At 53.9% G+C, this 12,512-nt stretch overlaps 1 protein-coding gene across 2 annotated transcripts in view; it reads right to left on the bottom strand.

Moving 5' to 3' along the window:
- The window catches only part of mrasa (muscle RAS oncogene homolog a), a 68,548-nt gene that overhangs the window by 54,716 nt on the left and 1,320 nt on the right, over nt 1-12,512 (bottom strand). Inside the window, exon 1 of one of the 2 annotated variants that reach the window (XM_072470108.1) lies at nt 6,909-6,933. The exons of the other annotated variant lie outside the window; for it this stretch is intronic. The gene's annotated coding sequence lies outside the window, so the exon portion shown is untranslated. Of the gene's footprint in view, nt 1-6,908; nt 6,934-12,512 lie in introns of those variants that run through there. 2 annotated transcript variants of the gene reach the window in all.

The raw sequence follows: 12,512 nt of genomic DNA, 5'->3' as shown, positions 1-12,512 counted from the left end.
GGGGGTCGAGAGGTCGGGCAGCATTTAAAAATGGAAGTGAGGCGAGTGCTGCCTCGGCAGGATATTTCTCGCGAAGGCCAAAAAAGAAACGAGTCCCGTTTGATAGCATGGCCATTCTCGGCACTGCAGGCATCCAAAACAGGACTTTTTTGGGCGTTACATCGTGCTCATATGTCGGGTGATCAAATGTGTGTTGAAGAGGTAGAGAGGATAAAAAAATAAAAAAAATAAAAATCTTTCTTCATTCATGGGATGTGGGTATCAGTGGTTAGGCCAGCATTTGTTGCCCATCCCGAATTGCCTTTGAACAGAATGGTTTGCCAGGTAGTTTCAGAGGGCCATTAAAAGAGTCAGTGACATTGCTGTGGGTAACATCTCGCAGGTATACCAGGTAAGGGCGGCAGATTACCTTCCCTTAAGGGAATTGGCGAACCAGATGGGTTTTTAACGACACCATGGTCGCCACCTTACAACTAATCCAAAAGAATCAACTGACTTTAAATTGCACCAGCTGCTGCGGTGGGATTAGAACCAGTGTCCTCAGAACATTAGTCTGGATCTTTGGATTACTAGTCCAGTGACATTATTAGCGGAGAAGTGGTGGAGAAGATTAGACTTAGAAACCAATGCACTAAAACTTAAAACTCAAGACATTCCAACGTCTCAAGCTCATTCCTAGTTGGTTTCTCCTTTGAGCTTCAGCCCAAATTTACTCGTCACAACCTTAAATATTTAAGGGACATTAGGTTAGGACGACTCTGGAGTATGTGGTGATGTGCATCAATGTAAATGCATGTAAGCTAGCTAGACATTAGAGGGAGCACCAGAGACATCACACACACACACTCAACCAATAGATCAGTTAGATAGGACATGACCAATGGACCTTCACGATACACACAGAGGTGACACCACCACAGGAGGGCATTACACCAACCCATATATAAAGGACACCACACGCATGGTGTGCCTCTTTCCAGTGGAGACAGTCAGCGAGTACAGACACAGGGTTGATTCAACATTACACCCAACACGTGGATTGCAGCAACTGGTTAGTCAGTCTGGGTAGCTATCGTAGGATTAGCAGTAGTGTCGAACCCGAGTAATAGAAGTGTAAATAGTTCAATAAACATGTTGTGAAGTTATCTCCACGTCTGAACCTTCCTTTATCAAGTGCACCACAAGGAAGCTGCTTATGTTACACCGAGAACATAACAAATCATGGTACCAGGACTGAACTGTTTCAATCCAGATAGCCATACCTCAGCGTACAGTGACAACCAGCAATGATACCCAGGCAAGATGTTCGAGATCCGGGTCCCGCAGCAGCTCCAGTGCAACGGCAATCTCCGCAAAAACTGGCGGGTATTCCGGCAAATGTTTGAAATCTTCCTGGTAGCAGCCGAACTAGAAGTGGCCGATGCTGAAAAGAGAGAGCTTCTCCTCACCATCGCCGGTGCCAGAGCAGAAGAAATATTTTTAAAATTCAAGTTCTCCAAAGGGCAAAACAGGAGCGACTTCCAGGCAGTCCTGGACAAATTCGGCAAATACTGTGAGGAAAACACACTCCAACCAGCAAGAAAAGAGAAGAGAAGCGCCAGTACTCACCACGAGGCCGAGATCCCGGAGCAGAGAGCAGTTTTGATCGGCGGCCATCTTTCTAAAGGGACTGCACTTGAGACGCCGCGCATGTTCAATCACAAAAACGGCCCCCGGTACAGGAAGCGCAAACGTTTCCTACGTATGTCGTCACATGCGTCATGACGTCAGAGGCCCAGGACCACGCCCATTTAAAGGGGAAACATCCCAAAACAAAGAAAAAATCTTCTTAAAGCCGTAAAACAACCTTCTTTCACCTGGAATGACAGCACAATGCCTCACATTGAACCAGGAAATGAAATTAACCTCCGAAGAACCCTGCAACAAGAAGTTACCTATGAAATTAACCTCCGAAGAACCCTGCAACAAGCAGTTACCTACGCCTAAACCGACGATTCCGACCTTGAATACTTCGATACCGACCTTTACATTTTCTCTGGACCGCGAGCCTAATGCCAGCTCCGACGCAAACAGTGATGATATGGTCCTAGAAGACTACGACTCGGATGAACCTTTCACCTTGGGAGGCTACCCCAGTACCAAATCCGAACCGCAACGGGAAGTGTTGCACATTGACGACCCCGACGACGTATTCTTCGGATTAGAGGATCTTCAGCCCAGCAGTTTTGACATCCTGACTCGTGAGTGCAGGATTATGCGGCGGCCTGAAACCAAGAGACAGAGAGTGGTACAAGCCCACAGAGAGCGGCCTGCTGTCACACAGAGCGTGGTCCATTCACCGCTCAGGGTTCCCGACTCTACGAAAAAAGACACGCAAGACTCCACACCGCAGTCCTTGCATGAACAAGTAGTGACTCCAGTGTCACAAGCCTCCACAGCGAGCTCGTGGACAGCCTCCACGATAGAAGCAACGCAAGACTCCGACGCGCAGTCCTTGCAGGAACAAGACCATGATAGTCTAGCAACCTCCTCTGACCAACTAGCGGCAGATGATGCAAGTCTTCCATGCTCAAGCAAACAGCAAGAAGACTATGACAGTCTACCACGCTCCAGTGCACAGCAGGACGGCCATGACGGTCTATCATGCTACAGTGAAGAACAAAGCGACGATGATAGTCCAAGCCCAAATGTAGGGCAACAGCAAGACAATGACAGTCCACCCACATTGGTTGCACCACCAGATGAAGACTCTGACAATTTACCCAACCTAAGTGAACAACAAGCAGCTACTGAGGATCTACCCACGGTATGAGAGACGAGTGACGACAGGATCCCACTTCCCATGCAAGATGTGCAAAGTGACAGACCTCAGCTAGTGTGTACAGAGGTACTCGACGATCACTGTGAGACCACAGGTGACTCCGGTGGCACCACGTTACTTCCACCCTCATTCGCTCGAACCTCTCCACAAGTCAATGCATTCCTGCATGTTCCGACTCCAGACGTGCAGCTTCAAGAAATCTCAGCTGACTCCAGTGAACCTGCTAAGACACCGGACGGGGAGCATCAACAAACCAACACTGACTCAGTTAAAACAGACAAGACTCCAGATGGGGAGCAACCAAACGCCGACTCTGATTCACGTAAGCCGGACTTTACTCCAGACAGGGAGTGCCGCAACCTCCGTGATGGCACGCTCAGGGTGATAGCAAATGCCACAACGACAGGAGATGGATCACTTAACAATTACACTGGGTCAGCAATAACAAGCAGCGGCTGCAGTCCAAGAGGAATACACCAATATTCACCACAGCTATATCCACACATTTATTCCACACCAGCAGTGCAGCCAATGACAGCTCATGCTGGACAAAACCCAGTATTCAGGCATGCAGCACCCAGCAGTCTATGCAGCATATTCTCAAACCAGGCCAACACTACGGATTGCCCACTAATGGAATCAAGACCGAAGGAGGACTACCACAAGCGCAGTCTGCACTACAGACTGGATGCCTTCGCTACAGCCTAGGATTTGCTACACCCCAGCCTGGCCAGATGGCATATTCCTATCAGATGCAAGGTTCTAGTTTCACACCATCAGCAGGTATTTATGCGAGCAGCAATTCTGTTTCCAATTCGACAAGCTTCAACCGTTCTCAGCAGGATCACCCTTCCAGCACAGCATGTGGCCAGAACCAGTATGTACCAGTCTTATCCAACTTCAACACATGGCCCATCCATGACCTCGAATGATACTGTTGATGGTACCTCTTCAACGTCAACACCTTATCAGCTACAAGATGCCATCCGACAGCACCATCACAAACACCGAAAAAGAAAAAGATTCCAAATCAGACAGCGAAGTGATTTGACCACTTCTTGGTTCCTGCGGCACAGGGACGTTGATGGCATTCATAACCAAGAGAGACATTTGACCATGATGATTGATGGTTTATGGACTCACACAAATGATTTGGACTTATTGTTTAATCGCTGTTCCCATGACTTGTACATACCTTATCTTATCAACCCGTTCTTTGTTCAATTTTCTCAAAGTGTTCAGAAAATATGTAACATATAAAAAAGGGGGGATGTGGTGATGTGCATCAATGTAAATGCATGTAGGCTAGCTAGACATTAGAGGGAGCACCAGAGACATCACACTCAACCAATAGATCAGTTAGATAGGACCAATGGACATTCACGATACACACACAGGTGACACCACCACAGGGGGGCATTACACCAACCCATATATAAAAGGACACCACACACATTATCTGCCTCTTTCCAGTGGAGACACAGGGTTGATTCAATATTACATCCACCATGTGGATTGCAGCAACTGGTTAGTCAGTCTGGGTAGCTATCGTAGGATTCGCAGTAGTGTCAAACCCGAGTAATAGAAGTGTAAATAGTTTAATAAACGTTGAAGTTATCTCCATGTCTGAACCTTCCTTTGTCAAGTGCACCACAAGGAAGCCGCTTATGTTACACCGAGAACATAACAAATCAGGGTAAAATGAAGAATTATGCAATGCTGGCAATTGGTCGTTTTGAGGAATTGGTGGATTGGTCACATTCAATGTTTAGGCATCTCAAGATCAAAATAGGAGCTAAATCCCCAAAAGAGGAAGCCTTTATTTCCTATAGTTTCACAATCACTTGTTTCCAGCTTGGCACAGAATCCTGCAGAGGCCATACAAGGGCTGGACAACATAAACGCGAACCAGGGGTGACTACAGAAAGGAAAATTAGGAAAATAATTGCTCTACAGGATATATTGGGCCCAAAGCTTGTAAGAATGTCTCACAAACACTAAAGTTGGAAAGGTATTGCCAAACAAAGATTTGTAAAGCCGCTAAATTAGTTTCAGTAATCTTAGACGGACATTAAAATCAACTTTTGTTTTGCTCAGTTTATGATGATTTTAATTAGAATAAATTCTTGCACATTAGAAATTAAGGGAAGCCAGGAAACAACATCCTAACTCTCCACATTAATGAACAAGGCTGTTTCAACATTAGTAACCAAATCCCATTTTCATTAACAATAATAATCGCTTATTGTCACAAGTAGGCTTCAATGAATTTACAGTGAAAAGCCCCTAGTCGCCACATTCCGGCACCTGTTCGGGGAGGCGCTGCTGGTCTTGTTCTGCATTACAGGCCAGATGTTTATCCCACTGTGCCAAACAGGCCCCTTATTAGACCGGTCCCTGTATTAGATTTAAATTCCGATTAAATATTGAAGGCATCTAGCGGAAACTCATTTTTGGTTGGCCTACTGTGACTTACACTCAATTCAGAACTGGGTTCTGATGAAGGGTTACAGTCTGAAAGGTTAACGCGGTTTCACTCTCCACAGATGCTGCCTAACCTGCGCTCAGCATTTTCAGATTTTATTTCAGAGTTCCAGAATCTGCAGTATTTCACTTGGAACATACAAGAGCGTCAAATTAGCCAGCCTTTAATTTGGCAATCCATGTTAGTCGAGGGAATGACACAGAATTTGCAGAAACTTTCAAAGCGCAGAAACTCAGCAGACACTGGAATTTGTTCAATAGATCGTTTTTTAGTTAACAATGCGACTATTGTTTTTCTTTCTTGACTGTTGTTCCATTATTTTGTTAAACCTCTGTACATATATGCCGTATGCTTTTAGCTCTCAATGACTCATACTCTTGTCATAGTTTTAAACAGTGAAATCTGACACTGGTCAAGCAAAAACAACTATGAAACAGCTGAGGATTCACATCAGCCTTGAAGCTTCATTCCATGTCTGATATGATTCACAGCATCATGTTTGAAAAAAAGAGAACATCTTATAACAGTTAGATCTTTAAAAAAGACAGAGATATTTGGCCTGGAGACAGCACAATGATCCAAAATGATCATATAAGCTACTGTATAGCCAACTTCCTTTTAACAATTCTCGGAAAAAGACAGCTTCCTGCTCTTCTCCACATTGCAACCAATTGTCAAAAATCTCACACTTTGCCTCTCAGTTATCAAGATCCAAATTTTTCTTTCTTTAAAAAAAAAGAAAATGCCACAACGTTGATAATCCAGAACCCGAGTTCGGAGAGATGTTCCCACAGATCAACAAAACCCGTCAACTAGTGCGGCCTGCTTTCAGAAAGCCTAGGCCAGCCAATCTCTGATTTCTTTCAGCAGTCAAATCCAAACTCACATAATAAGTACATGCTATCCTGCATAAGGAAGACGTTTGATAAAAAATAAAATTATAGACAGACAGATATCAAGAGTGGTGGGTTTAAATTGGTTCTGCCATGGTGAATCCTATTGCATTCAAATTTTTCCCCTTGGTCTTGGCCCTAGAGGGTGATGGCATTGTGCACAGATTAATTCCGAAGTACAGTTGTATTGATAACTTGACTTGTTAAATTTCACTTAATCAGAGTGATGCTCGATCAAACTCCAGAAACGAGATTGGATGGCAATTGAAGGCTTTATTGGACTAGATGTTTCCCCCAGCAGCGCAGGTACGGAATGCAGTTGCTAGGGAGACACAGACTCTTATACTCCGCCTTACTGGGCGGACCCAGCAGGCAGGCTCCACCAATGATATTGCTGTCTCAGGTACCTCCCACACCAATGGTCTTACAGCCTCAACCTACGTACCGTAATATCCCTAATACAGACTACCACACAGAGATCAGGATGGACTGTAGAGAAGGACTAATTTAATGCATACTGCATCTCAGGAAAATTTTATGTTTTGGAATGCTATAAAATACATTTACGCAACGTTTAAAATTACTATTGATTTTCTATTTCAAAACAAAGGAAACCTAAACCAGAGCTAAGAATGTACGGATCTTATTGAGAATATATTTAATTAAATATTTATATTTAATAAAATATAAATAAACTGCATGTACTAACCTTAAAGTAACTTCAAATGGCTGACTTTTAAAAAATCAGAGAAAAAGAATTAAATGATCCAAAATGTAGAAGCCTGTTGAACATGAAGTACATTCTGCACTGTAAATTCTATGTCTACATCTGTTTCAAGCGGTGGCTAACTATTATTTTAGCACAACTTAAATCAATCAAATATTCACCTGCTCCATTACTGTCCTGACCTAATTTAGAACTGGGTTAATATCTCTTGACCGAGTCAACCTCACTGTATCCCTCTCTCTCTTACCTTGACTATAATAGAATGGGAAGCTCGAAGCAATGGTAATCATCTAATCAAGGGGTTCAGAACTTCATTAAGCAGGAGAGTAATTCCTGTGCGGCCCAGGTCAGCTATCTGAACCCCAAGATTACATCAGTCTCTTGCACACATACAACCTAGAGAGGGGTAGAAATAGAGGATCCCCAATGTTTTGAGAAGGTTAGAAAGCGTATTGGGAACGTGGCACATTTCAGTATTGTTCACAGTGACAACCACCCTGCGATAAATAAATCGAACAACTGAAATGCTTTAAAGAGCTAGTGCAGGGTTACTTCCTCAATTCTAAAGCAGTGCTTTCAAATTCTTTAGTTGACCAGCCAATGATGATCTCAGTCTCCTTCGGTCTGCTTGGGGGGGTGGGGGGAGGTGATCTTAGTGAGCAAGCCAACTGTAATGAAGTTTAGAGCTGGCCAAAAAGGAAAATACAATCAAACACTTGCAAAAAATATATTTAAAAAGTTAAAAGTACATTGCCGTTTTACACAAAGCCTAAACGCAGAGGCCAGAGAAGACTGACACTAATATGACCAGAAATTAAAGTGTGCCTGCTTCCATTAAACCAGCCATCCTCTCGCACTGAAGCAGGTTTGTTAAGATTGAATAACAAGTTACTTCAGCGCCTCAAAGTGAGTAATTATACTCAAAAGGAAATAAAAATTGAAAAAAATCAATCATCAAATAAATGTCCTGAAACCAAAACTCAATACCCCAGTACGTCTCAGAAAAGTTTCATTACATTGAAAGGCGTAATTTAAAAAAAAAAAATGAAATAAGTTGCAAGATAGCTCGTTGATTAAGTCTGTGGCTATTAAGCTTGGCAGATGTGCAGCATCTCGACTTATTACACAACGTGTCTGGGTTGAATATGACAACAGGCAGCTAAGAGAAAGGAGAGACAGGTTCGAGTAAAATATTGTTGTTTAGGATAAGAAATAAAATGGGGGTGAGGTGATGGGGGGGGTGAGGGGAGGGTGAGAGGTGAGGTGAGGGAGGGAAGAGGGAAGGGAAGAGGGGGGGAAGAGGGGGGAGGGGGGGGGAAGAGGGGGGAGGGGGGGGAAGAGGGGGGAGGGGGGGGGAAGAGGGGGGAGGGGGGGGGAAGAGGGGGGAGAGGGGGGGGGAAGAGGGGGGAGGGGGGGGAAGAGGGGGGAGGGGGGGGGAAGAGGGGGGAGGGGGGGGAGGGGGGGAGGGGGGGGGGAAGAGGGGGGAGGGGGGGGAAAAGGGGGGAGGGGGGGGAGAGGGGGGAGGGGGGGGGAGAGGGGGGGGGGAAGAGGGGGGAGGGGGGGAAGAGGGGGGAGGGGGGGGGAAGAGGGGGGAGGGGGGGAGGGGGGGGAGGGGGGGGGAAGAGGGGGGAGGGGGGGGAGGGGGGGGAAGAGGGGGGAGGGGGGGAAGAGGGGGGAGGGGGGGGAAGAGGGGGGAGGGGGGGGAAGAGGGGGGAGGTGGGGGAAGAGGGGGGAAGAGGGGGGAGGGGGGGGAAGAGGGGGGAGGGGGGGAAGAGGGGGGAGGGGGGGAAGAGGGGGAAGAGGGGGGAGGGGGGGGAAGAGGGGGAAGAGGGGGGAGGGGGGGGGAAGAGGGGGGAGGGGGGGGAAGAGGGGGGAGGGGGGAAGGAGAGGGGGGGAGGGGGGGGGAAGAGGGGGGTGGGGGAGAGGGGGGAGGGGGGGGGGAGAGGGGGGAGGGGAGGGGGGAAGAGGGGGGAAGAGGGGGGAGGGGGGGGGAAGAGGGGGGAGGGGGGGTGGGGAAGAGGGGGGAGGGGGGGGGAAGAGGGGGGAGAAGAGGGGGGAGGGGGGGGAAGAGGGGGGAGGGGGGGGGGAAGAGGGGGGAGGGGGGGGAAGAGGGGGGAGGGGGGGGGAGAGGGGTGGAGGGGAGGGAAGAGGGGGGAGGGGGGGGAAGAGGGGGGAGGGGGGGAGGGAAGGGGAGGGAAGAGAAGGGGGAGGGGGGGATGGAAGAGGGGGGGAGGGGGGGAGGGAAGAGAGGGGGGAGGGGGGAGGGAAGAGAGGGGGGAAGGGGGGGAGGGAAGAGAGGGGGGGGAAGAGAGGGGAGGGGGGGGAGAGAGGGGAGGGGGGGGGAGAGAGGGGAGGGGGGGGAGAGAGGGGAGGGGGGGGAGAGAGGGGAGGGGGGGAGAGAGAGGGGAGGGGGGGAGAGAGGGGAGGGGGGGACGAGAGGGGAGGGGGGGGGAGAGAGGGGAGGGGGGGGGGAAGAGAGGGGAGGGGGGGGAAGAGAGGTGGAGGGGGGGGAAGAGAGGGGAGGGGGGGAAGAGAGGGGAGGGGGGGAAGAGAGGGGAGGGGGGGGAAGAGAGGGGAGGGGGGGGGAAGAGAGGGGAGGGGGGGGAAGAGAGGGGAGGGGGGGGAAGAGAGGGGAGGGGGGGGAAGAGAGGGGAGGGGGGGGGAAGAGAGGGGAGGGGGGGGGAAGAGAGGGGAGGGGGGGGGGAAGAGAGGGGAGGGGGGGGGGAAGAGAGGGGAGGGGGGGGGAAGAGAGGGGAGGGGGGGGGAAGAGAGGGGAGGGGGGGGGAAGAGAGGGGAGGGGGGGGGAAGAGAGGGGAGGGGGGGGGAAGAGAGGGGAGGGGGGGGGAAGAGAGGGGAGGGGGGTGGGAAGAGCGGGGAGGGGGGGGAAGAGAGGGGAGGGGGGGGGAAAGAGAGGGGAGGGGGGGGGAAGAGAGGGGGGGGGGGAAGAGAGGGGGGGGGGGAAGAGAGGGGAGGGGGGGGAAGAGAGGGGAGGGGGGGGGAAGAGAGGGGAGGGGGGGGGAAGAGAGGGGAGAGGGGGGGGACGAGAGGGGAGAGGGGGGGGAAGAGAGGGGAGAGGGGGGGGGGAGAAGAGAGGGAGAGGGGGGGGGGAAGAGAGGGGAGAGGGGGGGGGAAGAGAGGGGAGAGGGGGGGGGGAAGAGAGGGGAGAGGGGGGGAAGAGAGGGGAGAGGAAGAGAGGGGAGAGGGGGGGGGAAGAGAGGGGAGGGGGGGAGAGAGGGGAGGGGGGGGCAGAGGAGCGAGGCGAGGGGGGGAGAGAGGGGAGGGGTGGGAGAGAGGGGAGGGGGGGGGAAGAGAGGGGGGGGGGAAGAGAGGGGAGGGGGGGGAAGAGAGGGGAGGGGGGGGAAGAGAGGGGAGGGGGGGGAAGAGAGGGGAGGGGGGGGGGAAGAGAGGGGAGGGGGGAAGAGAGGGGGGGGGGAAGAGAGGGGAGGGGGGGAGAGAGGGGGGGGGAAGAGGGAGGGGGGGGAGAGAGAGGGGAGGGGGGGGAAGAGAGGGGAGGGGGGGAAGAGAGGGAGGGGGGGGAAGAGAGGGGAGGGGGGGAAGAGAGGGAGGGGGGGGAAGAGAGGGGAGGGGGGGGAAGAGCGGGGAGGGGGGGGAAGAGAGGGAGGGGGGGGAAGAGAGGGGAGGGGGGGGGAAGAGAGGGGAGGGGGGGGGAAAGAGAGGGGAGGGGGGGGAAGAGAGGGGAGGGGGGGGAGAGAGGGGAGGGGGGGGAAGAGAGGGGAGGGGGGGGAAGAGAGGGGAGAGGGTGGGGGAAGAGAGGGGAGAGGGGGGGGAAAGAGAGGGGAGAGGGGGGGGGAAGAGAGGGGAGAGGGGGGGGGAAGAGAGGGAGAGGGGGGGGGAAGAGAGGGGAGAGGGGGGGGGAAGAGAGGGGAGAGGGGGGGGGAAGAGAGGGGAGAGAGGGGGGGGGAAGAGAGGGAGAGGGGGGGAAGCGAGGGGAGAGGGGGGGGGGAAAGAGAGGGGAGAGGGGGGGAAGACGGGGAGAGGGGGGGGAAGAGAGGGGAGGGGGGGAAGAGAGGGGAGGGGGGGGGAAGAGAGGGAGGGGGGGAAGAGAGGGGAGGGGGGGAAGAGAGGGAGAGGGGGGGGAAGAGAGGGGAGGGGGGGGGAAGAGAGGGGAGAGGGGGGGGGGAAGAAGAGGGGAGAGGGGGGGGAAGAGAGGGGAGAGGGGGGGGAAGAGAGGGAGAGAGGGGGGGGAAGAGAGGGGAGAGTGGGGGGGAAGAGAGGGGAGAGGGGGGGAGAAGAGAGGGGAGAGGGGGGGGAAGAGAGGGGAGAGGGGGGGGAAGAGAGGGGGGGAAGAGAGGGGGGGAAGGAGGGGGGGGGGAAAGAGAGGGGGGGGGAGAAGGAGGGGGGAGAGAGGGGGGAAGAGAGGGGGGGAGAGAGGGGGGGGAAGAGAGGGGGGGAAGAAGAGCGGGGGGGGAAAGAGAGGGGGGGGACAGAGAGGGGGGGGGAAGAGAGGGGGGGGGGTGAAAGAGAGGAGGGTGGGAAAAGAGAGGGGGGGGGAAGAGAGGGGGGGGAAAGAGAGGGGGGGGGAAAGAGAGGGGGGGAAAGAGGGGGGGGGAAAGAGCGGGGGGGGAAAGAGAGGGGAGGGGGGGGAAGAGAGGGGAGAGGGGGGGGAAAGAGAGGGGAGAGGGGGGGGGGAAGAGAGGGGAGAGGGGGGTGGGAAAGAGAGCGGGTGGGGAGAGAGAGAGGGAGATGGTGGGATGAGAGGGGAGAGGGGGGGGAAAGAGAGGAGGGGGGGAAGAGAGGGGAGGGGGGAGAAGAGAGGGGAGGGGGGGAAGAGAGGGGAGGGGGGGAAGAGAGGGGAGGGGGGGGAAGCGAGGGAGAGGGGGGGGAAGAGAGGGGAGAGAGGGGGGGGGAAGAGAGGGGAGAGGGGGGGGAAGAGAGGGAGAGGGGGGGGAAGATGAGGGGAGAGGGGGGGGGAAGAGAGGGAGAGAGGGGGGGGGAAGAGAGGGGAGAGGGGGGGGACGAGAGGGGAGAGGGGGGGAAGAGAGGGGAGAGGGGGGGGAAGAGAGGGGAGAGGGGGGGAGAAGAGAGGGAGAGGGTGGGGAAGAGAGGGGAGAGGGGGGGGGAAGAGAGGGGGGGGAAAGAGAGGAGGGGGGGGAAAGAGAGGAGGGGGGGAAAGAGAGGGGGGGGGGAAGAGATGGGGGGAAGAGAGGGGGGGGGAAGAGAGGGGGGGGGAAAGAGAGGGGGGGGAAAGGAGGGGGGGGGAAAGAGAGGGGGGGGGAAAGAGTGGGGGGGGGAAGAGAGGGGGGGGGGAAAGAGAGGGAGGGGGGAAAGAGAGGGGGGGGGAGAAGAGGAGGGGGGAAAGAGGGGGGGGGGGAAAGAGAGGGGGGGGAGGGAAAGAGAGGTGGGGGGGAAAGAGAGGGGGGGGGAAGAGAGGGGGGGGGAAAGAGAGGGGGAGGGGAAAGAGAGGGGGTGGGAAAGAGGGGGGTGGGGAAAGAGAGTGGGGGGGGAAAGAGCGGGGGGGGGGAAAGAGAGGGGGGGGAAGAGGGGGGGGGGGAAAGGAGAGGGGGGGAAAGAGAGGGGGGGGGAAAGAGAGGGGGGGGGAAAGAGAGGGGGTGGAAAGAGAGGGGG

Source organism: Scyliorhinus torazame, chromosome 2 (genome assembly GCF_047496885.1).
Source record: "Scyliorhinus torazame isolate Kashiwa2021f chromosome 2, sScyTor2.1, whole genome shotgun sequence".
NCBI lineage: Eukaryota > Metazoa > Chordata > Chondrichthyes > Carcharhiniformes > Scyliorhinidae > Scyliorhinus > Scyliorhinus torazame.
This window is presented reverse-complemented; position numbering and strand designations above follow the sequence as displayed.